The following is a 16150-nucleotide window of genomic DNA, read 5'->3' on the forward strand; positions in this document are numbered from 1 at the left end:
TTTCAGCTGACTCTGCAAGAATTCTCTAAGCATCCACCCACTCATGACACTTTTCTGTGACTTTTCTAGTTCACGCCTCTGTGCACACCCATGTTCACGCCTTTTTGCTACGCACATGTGTTCTTCTCATATACATTTCACTTGTCACGTCTACTGTATTCAATACTATTGTGTCATTTTACTATATATGTCATGTACTGTGAATAAATCGTTGACATCTTTTCCTGCCATCATTGCATACCCGAACCCTTGTATTGATGGACTAGATCTCCATTGACTCGAGTCATTTAGTCATTTATGATTAAAGCCCTTAAGACTCAGACACCCCGGACTCTGCCTCTCATTTGATTGAGCTATTCTTATGTAAGTTATATGGCAAAAAGAGTATACTGTAAAATATTTACCACAGCTTTTCAGCCCCACGCGAGCAAAGCGTACCCCAATGGTACGTGCGTGTGTACGCCTCGTTTCCCTATTGCATTTCAGCCCTACGCGAGCAAAGCGTACCCCAATGGTATGTGCGTGTGTACGCCTCGTTTCCCTATTGCATTTCAGCCCTACGCGAGCAAAGCGTACCCCAATGGTACGTGCGTGTGTACGCCTCGTTTCCCTATTGCATTTCAGCCCTACGCGAGCAAAGCGTACCCCAATGGTACGTGCGTGTGTACGCCTCGTTTCCCTATTGCATTTCAGCCCTACGCGAGCAAAGCGTACCCCAATGGTACGTGCGTGTGTACAACTCGTTTCCCTATTGCATTTCAGCCCTACGCGAGCAAAGCGTACCCCAATGGTACGTGCGTGTGTACGCCTTGTTTCCCTATTGCATTTCAGCCCTACGCGAGCAAAGTGTACCCCAATGGTACGTGCGTGTGTACGCCTCGTTTCCCTATTGCATTTCAGCCCTACGCGAGCAAAGCGTACCCCAATGGTACATGTGTGTGTACGCCTCATTTCCCTATTGCATTTCAGCCCTACGCGAGCAAAGCGTACCCCAGTGGTACGTGCGTGTGTACGCCTTGTTTCCCTATTGCATTGCAGCCCTACGGGAGCAAAGCGTACCCCAATGGTACGTGCGTGTGTACGCCTCGTTTCCCTATTGCATTTCAGCCCTACGCGAGCAAAGCGTACCCCAATGGTACGTGCGTGTGTACGCCTCGTTTCCCTATTGCATTTCAGCCCTACGGGAGCAAAGCGTACCCCAATGGTACGTGCGTGTGTACGCCTCGTTTCCCTATTGCATTTCAGCCCTACGCGAGCAAAGCGTACCCCAATGGTACGTGTGTGTGTACAACTCGTTACACCATTGAATGGGTTTCATTGGCAACGGCAATGTCAGCTTACTTGTGTGGGTATTTGATTAAATACATAGGGGACATCTAGGGGAACAATGGACAGTTCAAAATGCAACCAGGTTGTCATGGATACTTAATTTTTTGAGCCTCCTACAGGTGTTAGAGAAAATTCAGTTGGGCAAAAGTATACAATGTTGCAAAAGTTGTTGTTCAGCTCAGGCTCAGTTTTCAAACCATGCATATGTGTGTCATGTCCTTATGTGTGAAGTGATTGGATGGAACGTAGGATGCTAACTATGGTGGCCTATCAGACACTACTCCTTGGACTCACAGCCCCTCTGCAGCACAGATATAAGGCAGCATGTGGCTGTGGTAGGGCACTTGCCTGCACAACATTGGTGTGGTAACCACAGCTGCTGTCTCTGAATCCTCTGGACCCTGATTGGCTTAGCATGGAGAGGGCACCTGCATTCACTGATGGTGAGAACAAGGCCCTGCTGGATGCCCTCCTGCCTAACTACAGCAAGCTGTATGGGAGACCAGAGGATCAGGTGAGTGGTGTGTGCAATACCTTGGAGTGTGCACCTGTTTTGTGTGTGACCTTATAGCCACTGTGTATGTATAGTGTCTAGAAGCAATGTTGTTGGGAGTGAGTGCCAGGGTGTACAGTGTTGTTACTAGAGGCTTATTTGTTGCAGTGGGGTGTGTGACAGCGTGGCACGTGCTGCAGTGCACCCAGACGTAGCATACATTGCTCAGTGAGTGCCATGCTCGGAGAGTGTTTAGCACCCATCATGTGATCTGTAGCCTTTCAATGGCATGTCATGCAGTGGTGTTTGCTCACACGCCACATACTCGTGCCCAAAAATGCTAATGTGTTTAGCTTACAATGCCCTGTTATCATCAAGTTTTTAGTGCACATATGTGTGTGATTGGAACATGGACCAGGTGTACTGGTGCTGTTTAACTTTACATTTGTGACAGGTATCTGCGTATGAGAAGGGTGAAATCTGGCTGGACATCGCCAGGGCTGTCAGGAGCGAGGGGGGGCCTTGCAGGAGGCTCCGGAACATCAAGAAGAGGTGGCAGGACATCCGGTGCTGGAGCCGCCGCATCGCCAGAGTACAGCTAAAGCTGGAAGCTCCACGCCGGCATGGCGGCACCCGCCACCTCACCCCCAACATGCTCCGGGTCCTGGAAGTGGTGTTCCCAGACCTCCATAGGCAGTTGCAGGAGGGACAGCAGCAAGTAGTGGGTAGGTTTATGTCTGTTTGTTGTGATGTGTGTCACATGCTCCCTGCAGTGCTCAAAGGCATGGTTACACTCCCATAGTTTGAGTGTTGTGGTCAGACAGGCACTCCATGCATTGGCCTCAGAATGTCCCCGTTTCTGCAGCTGCTTCTTTACATGCCTTGCCCTAATCCACTTTTGACCTGCGCTTTGGATGATGTTTGTTTTTCACATGTACTCCTATGGTGCAATGTCTATGTATGCATCTTCCTTTGCACATCATTGTTGGACAGGCCACGTGAAGGGCCGCTCCCCCTCTGCCCGACCAGGCCCGAGCCCGGTCCCTCGAGTGTCACACACCACCACTTCACGCTTTTCCGTCCCCTCCGGGACCCTTGCCTCTGAACATATCGACCTCGTGGGCCCGATCCATTACTGGCCCGCGCGCCCAGCCTGGGCGCCATCTTGGACACTCCGCCACGAGGCCGCGTGGCCCCCGATCGACCCCAACCCTGGGCCTGGCTAGGCCTCAGACATCCCGGCACCACCATCCACCCAGGAGGTGAGCGGACTACTTGGCAGGTCAATGGGAGAAAGAGGTGTCGATGGTTCTCCCTCGCCAGGTGCCGCTCGCCACAACCTCCCTGGGCGCTGGCTCCACCCCCCTGCTGGGTGTCTGGACCCCTTCATCCCGGACCCCCCAACCTCCAAGTGCGAGGGTCCGGACATCAAAGGGCACCAGCCCTATAACTGGGGCAGCTCCAGAGCAGGAAGGCAGTTGTATCCTGGAGTCGAGAGACGCAGTGAAGAACTCATCCTTGACGGACTACTGGCGCTGCCGTAGCCCTGCCTTGCGAACCATCGTCCTGCCTGCTGGCGCTGCCGTAACCTTCGTAACCTTCATCGTCGTCGGGACCTGCTGGCGTGGCCGCGGACCGTTTGTAACCACCATCTTCATCGGGACCTGCTGGCTCCGCCGCGGACCGTCGCTTCCTTCATCCATCTCGGGACCTGCTGGCTCCGCCGCGGCCCGATCATCTAGAACGCCGAGCTCGAGGATTGAGAGCTATTTTCATCTATTGGTAACAAGACTGTCCCGCTACCCTTTTCCCAATCCAGAGACCAGAATCGAGGGGACCCCTGAGTCCAGACCTCCTTGTATAATTCTACCGTACCTAAAGAATTGCTGATAAAGTATCGTTGAACCTTATCCTGGTGTGGTGTCCGTCTGTGGGGGGGAAGTTACTTGTCTGTACGATCGCTGGAGACGGCTCTCCCCGGAGACCTCTCCCCTTGTCCTCGGCCGACCCTCCCGGTCCGTCTAACATTGGTGGCCAGCGGCGCGATCCGAATCACCGCATAATCGTACAGAGAGTAGCTCACCCCACGACGAAATCACAATGACAACCAAAGAAAGCGGATCCACCGAGAAATTCCAAATGGAGAAATTGAACGAGTACAGCCATCGTGAACTGAAACAATTCTGCATCGAACTAGGTATCGCTACCACCGGCCTAAGTACCAAAGACGATTTCAAGCAGGCCCTAGAGTCCTGGGCAGAAACCGGGGCCGTGGGAACCACCGACCAAAACATCGCAGCAGTAGGAAAAAACACCACGGCCCCGAGGAGCAAAGAACGGGTCTCTCGCAAGACGAGATCCAGGAACGAGAAAAAACACGACTACACGAACTAGAAATGGCCCGGCTCAAAATGGATGTTGAACTTAAACTGGCCGAACAAAAAATAAGCTTGGAGCACCTGCGTCTCCACGAAGAAAGAGAGGAAAAACAGAGACAAAGGGAGCTCGAGGAAAAGAGGCTGGCGTATGAACACGAGCGCAAACTAGCTGAGATAGACTTACGCAAGCAGAACAGAGAATTAGGGGTGCCCGAGCAACCCCGCGACCCAGGGGCAACAGAGAAAAAGGTACACATCCCCAAGGATGTCGTTCGAGAATACTTCCGAGAGGACGACATCCAGCAATGGTTCAAGGCCTACGAAATCGCTATGACCGCCCACCGGATCGACCGAAGCGATTGGGGAGCCGGTCTATGGGGGAGATTCCTCAACGAGGGCCGCGATGCCCTGCTACAGCTCCCGGACCATCAGATGACCTCCTATGACCACATGAAAGCTGCCCTCCTCACCCTCTATGGGCTCACACCCGAGATGTACCGTCAGAGGTTCCGAGACTGCACCCGCATCCCGGGTACAACTTGGGTGGACTACGTGAACTACTTTAGCCGAGCCTTCGAGGGCTGGATCAAAGGAAGCAATGTCACAACGTACGAACAACTCTTCAACCTCATGGTGTGGGAGCATCTATCAAACAATTGCTTCATCGAGCTCCGGCAGCACCTCCTCGACAGCAAATTGACTGATCCACGGCAGCTCGCAGCCGAGGCTGACCGGTGGGAAATCACCAGAGTGGGCCGAAATGGGTCCTATGAACAGAACCGGAACAACAACGGTCAACACCGTCCCCGAGGAGGAGGGGGGGGCCAAGGGCGAGGAAGAGACAACGCTCCGGTCACCCCCGCTAACAGCACCACCCCCCCGGCCAACCGGGGCAGCACCCCGGCGCGACCGGGATACAGAGCCAACGTCACGTGTCACCGATGCCAACGAGTCGGCCACTATGCAAACGACCCAAATTGCCCGCAGTACCAGAGCCCAAGACCCCGCCAAGTGGCCGCTGCTGCCCTAGGGGAAGAACAGATCTCCGAGGAGCAGGAAGAATACGAACAAGAGCATCAAGAAAGGGAGCCAGCCGCCATGACTTTAGCATGCTTAGGGGGGAGAGACATGGTCCCGCGGGTCCCCCTACCCGCTAACACCCGGAAGTACAGCCAATGGGTGAGCATCAATGGACGCCAGGCCGAAGCCCTCCGTGACACCGGGGCCAGTGTAACAGCCGTCCGCTGTCACCTGGTGACCCCAGAACAGTTCATACCAAACATTCTCTGCCCTGTCCGTTCAGCCGATAACTCGGAGAGTCTGTGTCGGATGGCCTGCGTCCCTTTCGAATGGGGAGGGGTCTCCGGCATGTTGAAAGTAACGGTCCGAGATGATGCTCCCGTAGACTGTCTCCTGGGGAATGACCTTGAAAGCTCTCCCTGGGCAGCCGTAGAACGAAGAGAACACCTGGGGATGTTGGGCGTCCCAGACTGGGCGTGCGTTACCACCCGGTCCATGGCCGCCCGTGCCAATCCCCGACAAGAGGAACCAGAATGGCCGGCGCCTCCTCCCCCGGTCGCCCCAGTCGAAGACACCGACCGTGCCGTCCCCCCAGAACCAGCTCAACCTCCGGACCTCGCTGGCCTCGACCAGTGGCATCAAGAGGGGGGACCCACACAGGAACAGTTTCGCCAAGAGCAAAAGACCTGTCCCTCCCTCGAGGGACTCCGCCAACAAGCCCTCGCCCAGAGCGCAGGGGATACCTCCGGAACACATTGGATCTACTGGGACAATGATCTGCTATACAGTGAACAAAGGATCGCGGAGTTGGGGGCCAGCCGAGTGCTAGTGGTGCCCCTCCGTTTTAGAGACTTCTTGCTAAACCTGGCCCACGATGTCCCCCTGGCTGGACACCTGGGTCAGGATAAAACCTACAGCCGCCTAGTAACCCACTTCTTCTGGCCCAAAATGAGAAATGATGTCCTCCAGCATTGCCGATCTTGCCCCACGTGCCAAGCCAGTGGAAAGAGCGGCCGCAAACTAAAGGCCCCCCTGCAACCATTTCCCGTGGTCACCACCCCGTTCGAGAGGGTCGGGATAGACATTGTGGGGGCCCTGGACCCCCGTACCAAACAAGGACATCGGTTCATCCTGGTACTAGTGGACCACGCCACCCGCTACCCCGAGGCTGTTCCTCTGCGAACTGTGACAGCCCCGGTGGTCGGCCGGGCCCTGATGGGGATCTTCTCCCGTGTGGGTTTCCCCAGAGAAGTCGTCAGCGACAGGGGCACAAACTTTATTTCCAAATATATGAAGTCCCTCTGGCAACAGTGTGGGGTCACCTACCAATTCACGACCCCCTATCACCCTCAAGGAAACGGACTCGTTGAGCGGTTCAACCGCACGCTCAAAGGGATGATTGGGGGGTTGGAAGAGCCCCTCCGTCGCCAGTGGGATGTGCTGCTGCCGTGCCTCCTCTTCGCATATCGAGAGGTCCCCCAGAAGTCCCTCGGCTTCAGCCCGTTTGAGTTATTGTATGGACACCCCGTACGGGGGCCTCTCAGTCTAGTCAAGGAAGGCTGGGAAATGCCCCCTCTAAAGAACCCCCCAGATGTCTTCAAATACCTCCTAACCCTCCGCAACCAGACCCGACGGTTCAGAGAGCTGGCAAAAGCAAACTTGGAGGCCAGTCAAGAGGACATGAAAAAGTGGTATGACCAAAATGCCTCCTCCATCGAATTTGAACCCGGACAACAGGTATGGGTGATGTCCCCCACCGAGCCCTGCGCTCTGCAAGACAAGTGGACGGGGCCCTTCAAAGTAGTCGAGCGTAAGGGTCCTGTCACCTATCTCATCGACATGGAATCATCACGGAACCCCCTCCGAGTCCTCCACGCTAATAGGCTGAAACCCCACTTTGTGCGTTCAGAACTCAGTCTCCTGATGGCCACAGACAATGGAGCCGAAGAAGACTCCGAACCCCTTCCTGACCTCCTACGGACTCGGGAGAAAGATGGCTCCGTGGATGGGGTCCGGCTCTCGGGAGCCCTCACCCTGGACCAACGCCAGGAATGCCGAGACCTTCTGTTGCAGTTCGCCGACCTGTTTTCCCTCACCCCAGGTGTCACTTCCTGGTGTGTGCACGACGTGGACACGGGGGACAGCCCCCCTATCCGCCACCGGGCCTACCGCGTACCAGATCGGGTACGGGCTTGCATCCAGGAAGAAGTAACCAAAATGCTCACCCTCGGGGTCATTGAGCCCTCAGACAGCCCTTGGGCCAGCCCAGTAGTACTGGTCCCCAAAGCAGCCGCTCCCGGCACCACACCGGAACTCCGGTTCTGCGTCGACTACCGGGGCTTGAATGCGGTCACCCGAACAGACGCACATCCCATCCCCCGGGCGGATGAACTAATCGACCGCATGGGAGCTGCCCGCTACCTCAGCATTTTCGACTTGACTACTGGCAGATCGGCCTCACACCCCGGGCCCAAGAGCGATCTGCATTTTCCACTCCTGATGGCCATTATCATTTCAAGGTCATGCCCTTCGGCATGAAGAATGCCCCCGCAACATTTCAGCGGCTAGTCAACCAGGTCTTGGCCGGGCTCGAAGGATTCAGCGCCGCCTACCTGGACGACATCGCTGTGTACAGCCACCACTGGTCCGACCACCTCCACCACCTCCGAGCGGTGCTACAGGCCCTTCAGCAAGCTGGCCTCACGATCAAGGCCAGCAAATGCCAAATTGGTCAGGGGTCCGTAACCTACCTCGGACACCAGGTGGGAAGCGGCCTGGTGGCCCCTCTGCAGCTCAAGATTGCCGCCATCCAGTCCTGGCAGCCCCCCATCACCCAGACCGAGGTCCGCGCCTTTTTGGGACTCACGGGCTACTACAGACGGTTCGTGAAAGACTATGGTACCATAGTGGGGCCCCTCACAGAGCTCACGTCCAAAAATCAACCCAAGAAAGTCAACTGGACCCCAGAGTGTCAAACAGCCTTCGAACAACTGAAGGCCGCCATGTGCTCCGCCCCTGTGCTCCAGGCCCCCGACTACAGCCGGGAATTCGTCGTCCAGACGGATGCCTCCGACCACGGCATTGGGGCGGTCCTGTCTCAATTGAACACCGAAGGCCTTGATCAGCCAGTGGCCTTCATCAGCAGGCGACTCCTACCTCGAGAACAACGCTGGAGCACCATCGAGAGGGAGGCCTTCGCCGTGGTATGGGCCCTCAAAAAGCTCCGGCCCTACCTCTTTGGCACACACTTCCGGGTGCAGACCGACCATCGACCCCTGCAGTGGCTGATGCAGATGCGGGGGGAAAACCCAAAACTACTACGTTGGTCCATCTCCCTACAAGGGATGGACTTCACTGTTGAACACCGGCCTGGGCCAGATCACGCAAACGCAGATGGCCTGTCCCGGTTTTTCCGCCTCGACGAGGAGAGTCCCCAAGAGGATGGGTGACTCTCCCCGCCTTCAGCTGGGGGGGACGCATGTTGGACAGGCCACGTGAAGGGCCGCTCCCCCTCTGCCCGACCAGGCCCGAGCCCGGTCCCTCGAGTGTCACACACCACCACTTCACGCTTTTCCGTCCCCTCCGGGACCCTTGCCTCTGAACATATCGACCTCGTGGGCCCGATCCATTACTGGCCCGCGCGCCCAGCCTGGGCGCCATCTTGGACACTCCGCCACGAGGCCGCGTGGCCCCCGATCGACCCCAACCCTGGGCCTGGCTAGGCCTCAGACATCCCGGCACCACCATCCACCCAGGAGGTGAGCGGACTACTTGGCAGGTCAATGGGAGAAAGAGGTGTCGATGGTTCTCCCTCGCCAGGTGCCGCTCGCCACAACCTCCCCGGGCGCTGGCTCCACCCCCCTGCTGGGTGTCTGGACCCCTTCATCCCGGACCCCCCAACCTCCAAGTGCGAGGGTCCGGACATCAAAGGGCACCAGCCCTATAACTGGGGCAGCTCCAGAGCAGGAAGGCAGTTGTATCCTGGAGTCGAGAGACGCAGTGAAGAACTCATCCTTGACGGACTACTGGCGCTGCCGTAGCCCTGCCTTGCGAACCATCGTCCTGCCTGCTGGCGCTGCCGTAACCTTCGTAACCTTCATCGTCGTCGGGACCTGCTGGCGTGGCCGCGGACCGTTTGTAACCACCATCTTCATCGGGACCTGCTGGCTCCGCCGCGGACCGTCGCTTCCTTCATCCATCTCGGGACCTGCTGGCTCCGCCGCGGCCCGATCATCTAGAACGCCGAGCTCGAGGATTGAGAGTTATTTTCATCTATTGGTAACAAGACTGTCCCGCTACCCTTTTCCCAATCCAGAGACCAGAATCGAGGGGACCCCTGAGTCCAGACCTCCTTGTATAATTCTACCGTACCTAAAGAATTGCTGATAAAGTATCGTTGAACCTTATCCTGGTGTGGTGTCCGTCTGTGGGGGGGAAGTTACTTGTCTGTACGATCGCTGGAGACGGCTCTCCCCGGAGACCTCTCCCCTTGTCCTCGGCCGACCCTCCCGGTCCGTCTAACAATCATCATGTTGGAGGGGGGGGTCTGTGACACCTGTTGGAACCTTACATGTGGCACCACATGTGCACTGTGTCTGCTGTTCTACATATTTAGGCACTGATCTTGAGTCTAAACATGTGTCTTCTGCACGAGTCAGCCTCAGTGGCCTTTGTCCATGGTACTCTTTCAAATAGTCATGTGTTGGCTACAGGTGCACAATGTACAAGTGCAATATTTTGGGCTTATGCATACTCACACTGGGCAGTGCGTGTGTGCATAGTTGCCACATAAGTCAAATGTTCTTTGTAATTACTATTGATGGTCAGTCACACAATGAGGCTTGGGGTGTCAACAGCTGTGATGCCAGTGTGAGGTGATGTTACACTTGGTTCAGGTCCCAGGATGGCATCACATGTCACTTCAGGAAGGACTTTTCCCATGTGGCACAAGGTGTAAGGAAATTCAACATGTGCAGGTCTGGGTTTGGGTGGCAGGGTGTGTAAATGAGCTGTGATGCTTCATCAGCTATCCTGTTGTCAGGCAGTCAATCATCATTGTGTCGCTCATGATAGATTTTTCCATTCACTGTTGCTTGTATCCTACTATACATTATGCGTAGTGTCTCTCGCAATTGGCCACAACTAGACTTATCATTGTGCAGTGTTCAGTCTCCTGTGACTCATGATGCATGCCATGTTCAGAAATGAAGCCTAATGAATTGTAGCTGACATGTCTGATGTGTACAGGTGACTGATATGTTATTATTCTTCTCTTTGACCACAGCATCATCATCTGAATCTGGAGGGGACACAGGCGTGGACCACGAAGAGGGACACACCGACAGTGCCACCTGCTTTGAGGAGTCGGAGGGAGGCAGTGGCACGGAGGGTGATGAGAGTCTGCTGGCCGGACGAATTGTGACTGACACATCTTACCATGCCGACAACTCCGAGTCAGACTCTCAGGAGGAGGGGGAATATGCAGCAATGGTCTCTCCATCATCTTTGGCTGGCGTCCCCTCCTCCAGTACCATCTCCACCCTCCCAGTCATTAGTGTCCCTAGGGTCCCTAGGGTCCGTGCTAGCAGCCGTGTCTCCTTTGTTCCCGGCACCGCAGCCCCTGCCCCTGGGTCCCCTGCTGCCCTCAGTGCTGAGACTGTGGACCTACTCCGACAGATTGCAGTAGGTCAGACATCCATACTGACTGTCCTCCATGGACATACACAACTGATTACACAGTTGGTGTCGTTCATGGAGGGCATGTCGTCGGCCATGTCTGATCTACGTCGGAGTGTGGCTGCCAAAGAGTCAACACTGACGGCAGCAATGTACTCCCAGCAGCCTCTGTCTCCCCCCCATCCTTCAGACCCATCCACCTCTGCCTCTCCCATATCTACACAACATACACGCAGACGCCATAGGCCACACACACCCAGCACACCCACACGTCAGAAAAAGCTCAAAGCTCCACGCACGCAATCTCAAGGGGATGTAGGCACACCCACAGGGAGAGGGGACACAACGCACTCACGCATCCACACACCCAGGAGTACAGACTCACAGCCCTCTACCTCCACCCCCAATGTGTCCCCGGGTTCAGGTGGTAGTTTTTCCACACTGGCTGAGGTGTGCAGCCAGGTTTTCGAAGCTACTTTTGTCAATACACCAGCCAGTGTGGCTGGATGCACTACACCTGCACCCACTTCGCCTGTCCTTCCCTCTCCTGTCCATGCGGTGCCGGAGGATTCCACAGATGGTGGCCACATCGTTTCCACTGGGGATTAAACGCCATGTGCAGGCAAGTTTGGGTGTGCCCACACCCATGGAGCTACAAACTGTTGCTCAGACTTTTTTGGACTGGACATTGGCCTTTAATGAGCAGGGACTCTTATTTGCGTTTATTTGTTGGAGCAGCTGAATAAAGCAATTCTTGTTATTTTCTGAAGTTGACTTTGTGTGATAATGTCTGTGACTGCTGTGTGCCTGGGAGCTGGTGTCATGTTGTAATTTAGGTATGTTCATATGTGTCAATCTCCAGATGGTAATGCGGTTCACAATGGTATGTTTTTTTGTGTAACAGCTGGGCAGGGGGGGGGATGTTAGCCACACACACTCTGATGCTGGGCACTGGGGGGCACTGGTGGGGGGGTGTTAGGCACGCACTTTGATGCTGGGCACTGGGGGGCACAGGGGGGCACTGGGGGGGGGGGTGTTAGGCACACACTCTGATGCTGGGCACTGGGGGGCACTGGGGGGGTGTTAGGCACACACTCTGATGCTGGGCACTGGGGGGCACTGGTGGGGGGGTGTTAGGCACACACTTTGATGCTGGGCACTGGGGGGCACTGGGGGGGTGTTAGGCACACACTCTGATGCTAGACACTGGGGGGGAATGGGGGGGGTGTTAGGCACACACTTTGATGCTGGGCACTGGGGGGCACTGGTGGGGGGGTGTTAGGCACACACTCTGATGCTGGGCACTGGGGGGGGGTGTTAGGCACACACTCTGATGCTGGGCACTGGGGGAACTGGGGGGGGGGTGTTAGGCACACACTCTGATGTTGGGCACTGGGGGGCACGGGGGGGTGTTGGGCACACACTCTGATGCTGGGCACTGGGGGGCACTGGGGAGTGTTAGGCACACACTCTGATGCTGGGCACTGGGGGGCACTGGGGGGGGGTGCTAGGCACACACTCTAATGCTGGGCACGGGGGGGGCACTGGTGGGGGTGTAAGGCACACACTCTGATGCTGGGCACTGGGGGGCACTGGGGGGGGGGTGTTAGGCACACACTCTGATGCTGGGCACTGGGGGACACTGGGGGGGGGGTGTTAGGCACACACTCTGATGCTGGGCACTGGGGGGCACTGGTGGGGGGGTGTTAGGCACACACTTTGATGCTGGGCACTGGGGGGCACTGGGGGGGTGTTAGGAACACACTCTGATGCTGGGCACTGGGGGGCACTGGGGGGGGGGGTGTTAGGCACACACTGATGCTGGGCACTGGGGGGCACTGGTGGGGGGGGTGTTAGGCACACACTTTGATGCTGGGCACTGGGGGCACTGGGGGGAGTGTTAGGCACACACTCTGATGCTGGGCACTGGGGGGCACTGGGGGGGTGTTAGGCACACACTCTGATGCTGGGCACTGGGGGGCACTGGGGGGGTGTTAGGCACACACTGTGATGCTGGGCACTGGGGGGCACTGGTGGGGGGGTGTTAGGCACACACTCTGATGCTGGGCACTGGGGGGCACTGGTGGGGGAGTGTTAGGCACACAGTTTGATGCTGGGCACTAGGGGGCACTGGGGGGGGGTGTTCGGCACACACTCTGATGCTGGGCACTGGGGGTCACTGGGGGGGGTGTTAGGCACACACTCTGATGCTGGGCACTGGGGGGCACTGGTGGGGGGGGTGTTAGGCACACACTTTGATGCTGGGCACTGGGGGGCACTGGGGGGTGTTAGGCACACACTCTGATGCTGGGCACTGGGGGGTGTTAGGCACACACTCTGATGCTGGGCACTGGGGGGCACTGGGGGGGTGTTAGGCACACACTCTGATGCTGGGCACTGGGGGCCACTGGGGGGCACCGGGGGGATGTTAGGCACACACTTTGATGCTGGGCACTGGGGGGCACTGGTGGGGGGGGTGTTAGGCACACACTCTGATGCTGGGCACTGGGGGGGGGTGTTAGGCACACACTCTGATGCTGGGCACTGGGGGGAACTGGGGGGGGTGTTAGGCACACACTCTGATGTTGGGCACTGGGGGCACTGGGGGGGTGTTGGGCACACACTCTGATGCTGGGCACTGGGGGGCACTGGGGGGTGTTAGGCACACACTCTGATGCTGGGCACTGGGGGGCACTGGGGGGGGGGTGCTAGGCACACACTCTAATGCTGGGCACTGGGGGGCACTGGTGGGGGGTGTTAGGCACACACTCTGATGCTGGGCACTGGGGGGCACTGGGGGGGGGGGTGTTAGGCACACACTCTGATGCTGGGCACTGGGGGACACTGGGGGGGGGTGTTAGGCACACACTCTGATGCTGGGCACTGGGGGGCACTGGTGGGGGGGTGTTAGGCACACACTTTGATGCTGGGCACTGGGGGGCACTGGGGGGGTGTTAGGAACACACTCTGATGCTGGGCACTGGGGGGCACTGGGGGGGGGGTGTTAGGCACACACTGATGCTGGGCACTGGGGGGCACTGGTGGGGGGGGGTGTTAGGCACACACTTTGATGCTGGGCACTGGGGGCACTGGGGGGCACTGGGGGGAGTGTTAGGCACACACTCTGATGCTGGGCACTGGGGGGCACTGGGGGGGTGTTAGGCACACACTCTGATGCTGGGCACTGGGGGGCACTGGGGGGGGGGGTGTTAGGCACACACTGTGATGCTGGGCACTGGGGGGCACTGGTGGGGGGGTGTTAGGCACACACTCTGATACTGGGCACTGGGGGGGGTGTTAGGCACACACTCTGATGCTGGGCACTGGGGGGCACTGGTGGGGGGGTGTTAGGCACACAGTTTGATGCTGGGCACTAGGGGGCACTGGGGGGGGTGTTCGGCACACACTCTGATGCTGGGCACTGGGGGTCACTGGGGGGGGTGTTAGGCACACACTCTGATGCAGGGCACTGGGGGGCACTGGTGGGGGGGGGGGTGTTAGGCACACACTTTGATGCTGGGCACTGGGGGGCACTGGGGGGTGTTAGGCACACACTCTGATGCTGGGCACTGGGGGGGTGTTAGGCACACACTCTGATGCTGGGCACTGGGGGGCACTGGGGGGGTGTTAGGCACACACTCTGATGCTGGGCACTGGGGGCCACTGGGGGGCACCGGGGGGATGTTAGGCACACACTCTGATGCTGGGCCCTGGGGGGCACTGGGGGGGGGGGGGTGTTAGGCACACACTCTGATGCTGGGCACTGGGGGGCACTTGGGGGGGGTGTTAGGCACACACTCTGATGCTGGGCACTGATGGGGGGGTGTTAGGCACACACTCTGATGCTGGGCACTGCGGGGCACTGGGGGGGTGTTAGGCACACACTTTGATGCTGGGCACTGGGGGGCACTGGTGGGGGGTGTTAGGCACACACCCTGATGCTGGGCACTGGGGGGCACTGGGGGGGGGGGTGTTAGGCACACACTCTGATGCTGGGCACTGAGGGGCACTGGGGGGGGTGTTAGGCACACACTCTGATGCTGGGCACTGGGGGGCACTGGGGGGGTGTTAGGCACACACTCTGATGCTGGGCACTGGGGGGCACTGGTGGGGGGGGGTGTTAGGCACACACTCTGATGCTGGGCACTGGGGGGCACGGGGGGTGTTAGGCACACACTCTGATGCTGGGCACTGGGGGGCACTGGTGGGGGGTGTTAGGCACACACTCTGATGCTGGGCACTGGGGGGCACTGGGGGGGGGGGTGTTAGGCACACACTCTGATGCTGGGCACTGGGGGGCACTTGGGGGGGGTGTTAGGCACACACTCTGATGTTGGGCACTGGTGGGGGGGTGTTAGGCACACACTCTGATGCTGGGCACTGGGGGGCACTGGGGGGGTGTTAGGCACACACTTTGATGCTGGGCACTGGGGGGCACTGGTGGGGGGTGTTAGGCACACACTCTGATGCTGGGCACTGGGGGGCACTGGGGGGGGGGTGTTAGGCACACACTCTGATGCTGGGCACTGAGGGGCACTGGGGGGGGTGTTAGGCACACACTCTGATGCTGGGCACTGGGGGGCACTGGGGGGGTGTTAGGCACACACTCTGATGCTGGGCACTGGGGGGCACTAGGGGGGGTGTTAGGCACACACTCTGATGCTGGCCACTGGGGGGCACTGGTGGGGGGGTGTTAGGCACACACTCTGATGCTGGGCACTGGGGGGCACGGGGGGGTGTTAGGCACACACTCTGATGCTGGGCACTGGGGGGCACTGGTGGGGGGTGTTAGGCACACACTCTGATGCTGGGCACTGGGGGGCACTGGGGGGGACTGGGGGGGTGTTAGGCACACACTCTGATGCTGGGCACTGGGGGGCACTGGGGGGGTGTTAGGCACACACTCTGATGCTGGGCACTGGGGGGCAATGGGGGGGGTGTTAGGCACACACTCTGATGCTGGGCACTGGGGGGCACTGGGGGGGTGTTAGGCACACACTCTGATGCTGGGCACTGGGGGCCACTGGGGGGCACTGGGGGGATGTTAGGCACACACTCTGATGCTGGGCCCTGGGGGGCACTTGGGGGGGTGTTAGGCACACACTCTGATGCTGGGCACTGGTGGGGGGGGTGTTAGGCACACACTCTGATGCTGGGCACTGGGGGGGTGTTAGGCACACACTTTGATGCTGGGCACTGGGGGGCACTGGTCGGGGGTGTTAGGCACACACTCTGATGCTGGGCACTGGGGGGC

Source organism: Lissotriton vulgaris, chromosome 10 (genome assembly GCF_964263255.1).
Source record: "Lissotriton vulgaris chromosome 10, aLisVul1.2, whole genome shotgun sequence".
Classification (NCBI taxonomy): domain Eukaryota; kingdom Metazoa; phylum Chordata; class Amphibia; order Caudata; family Salamandridae; genus Lissotriton; species Lissotriton vulgaris.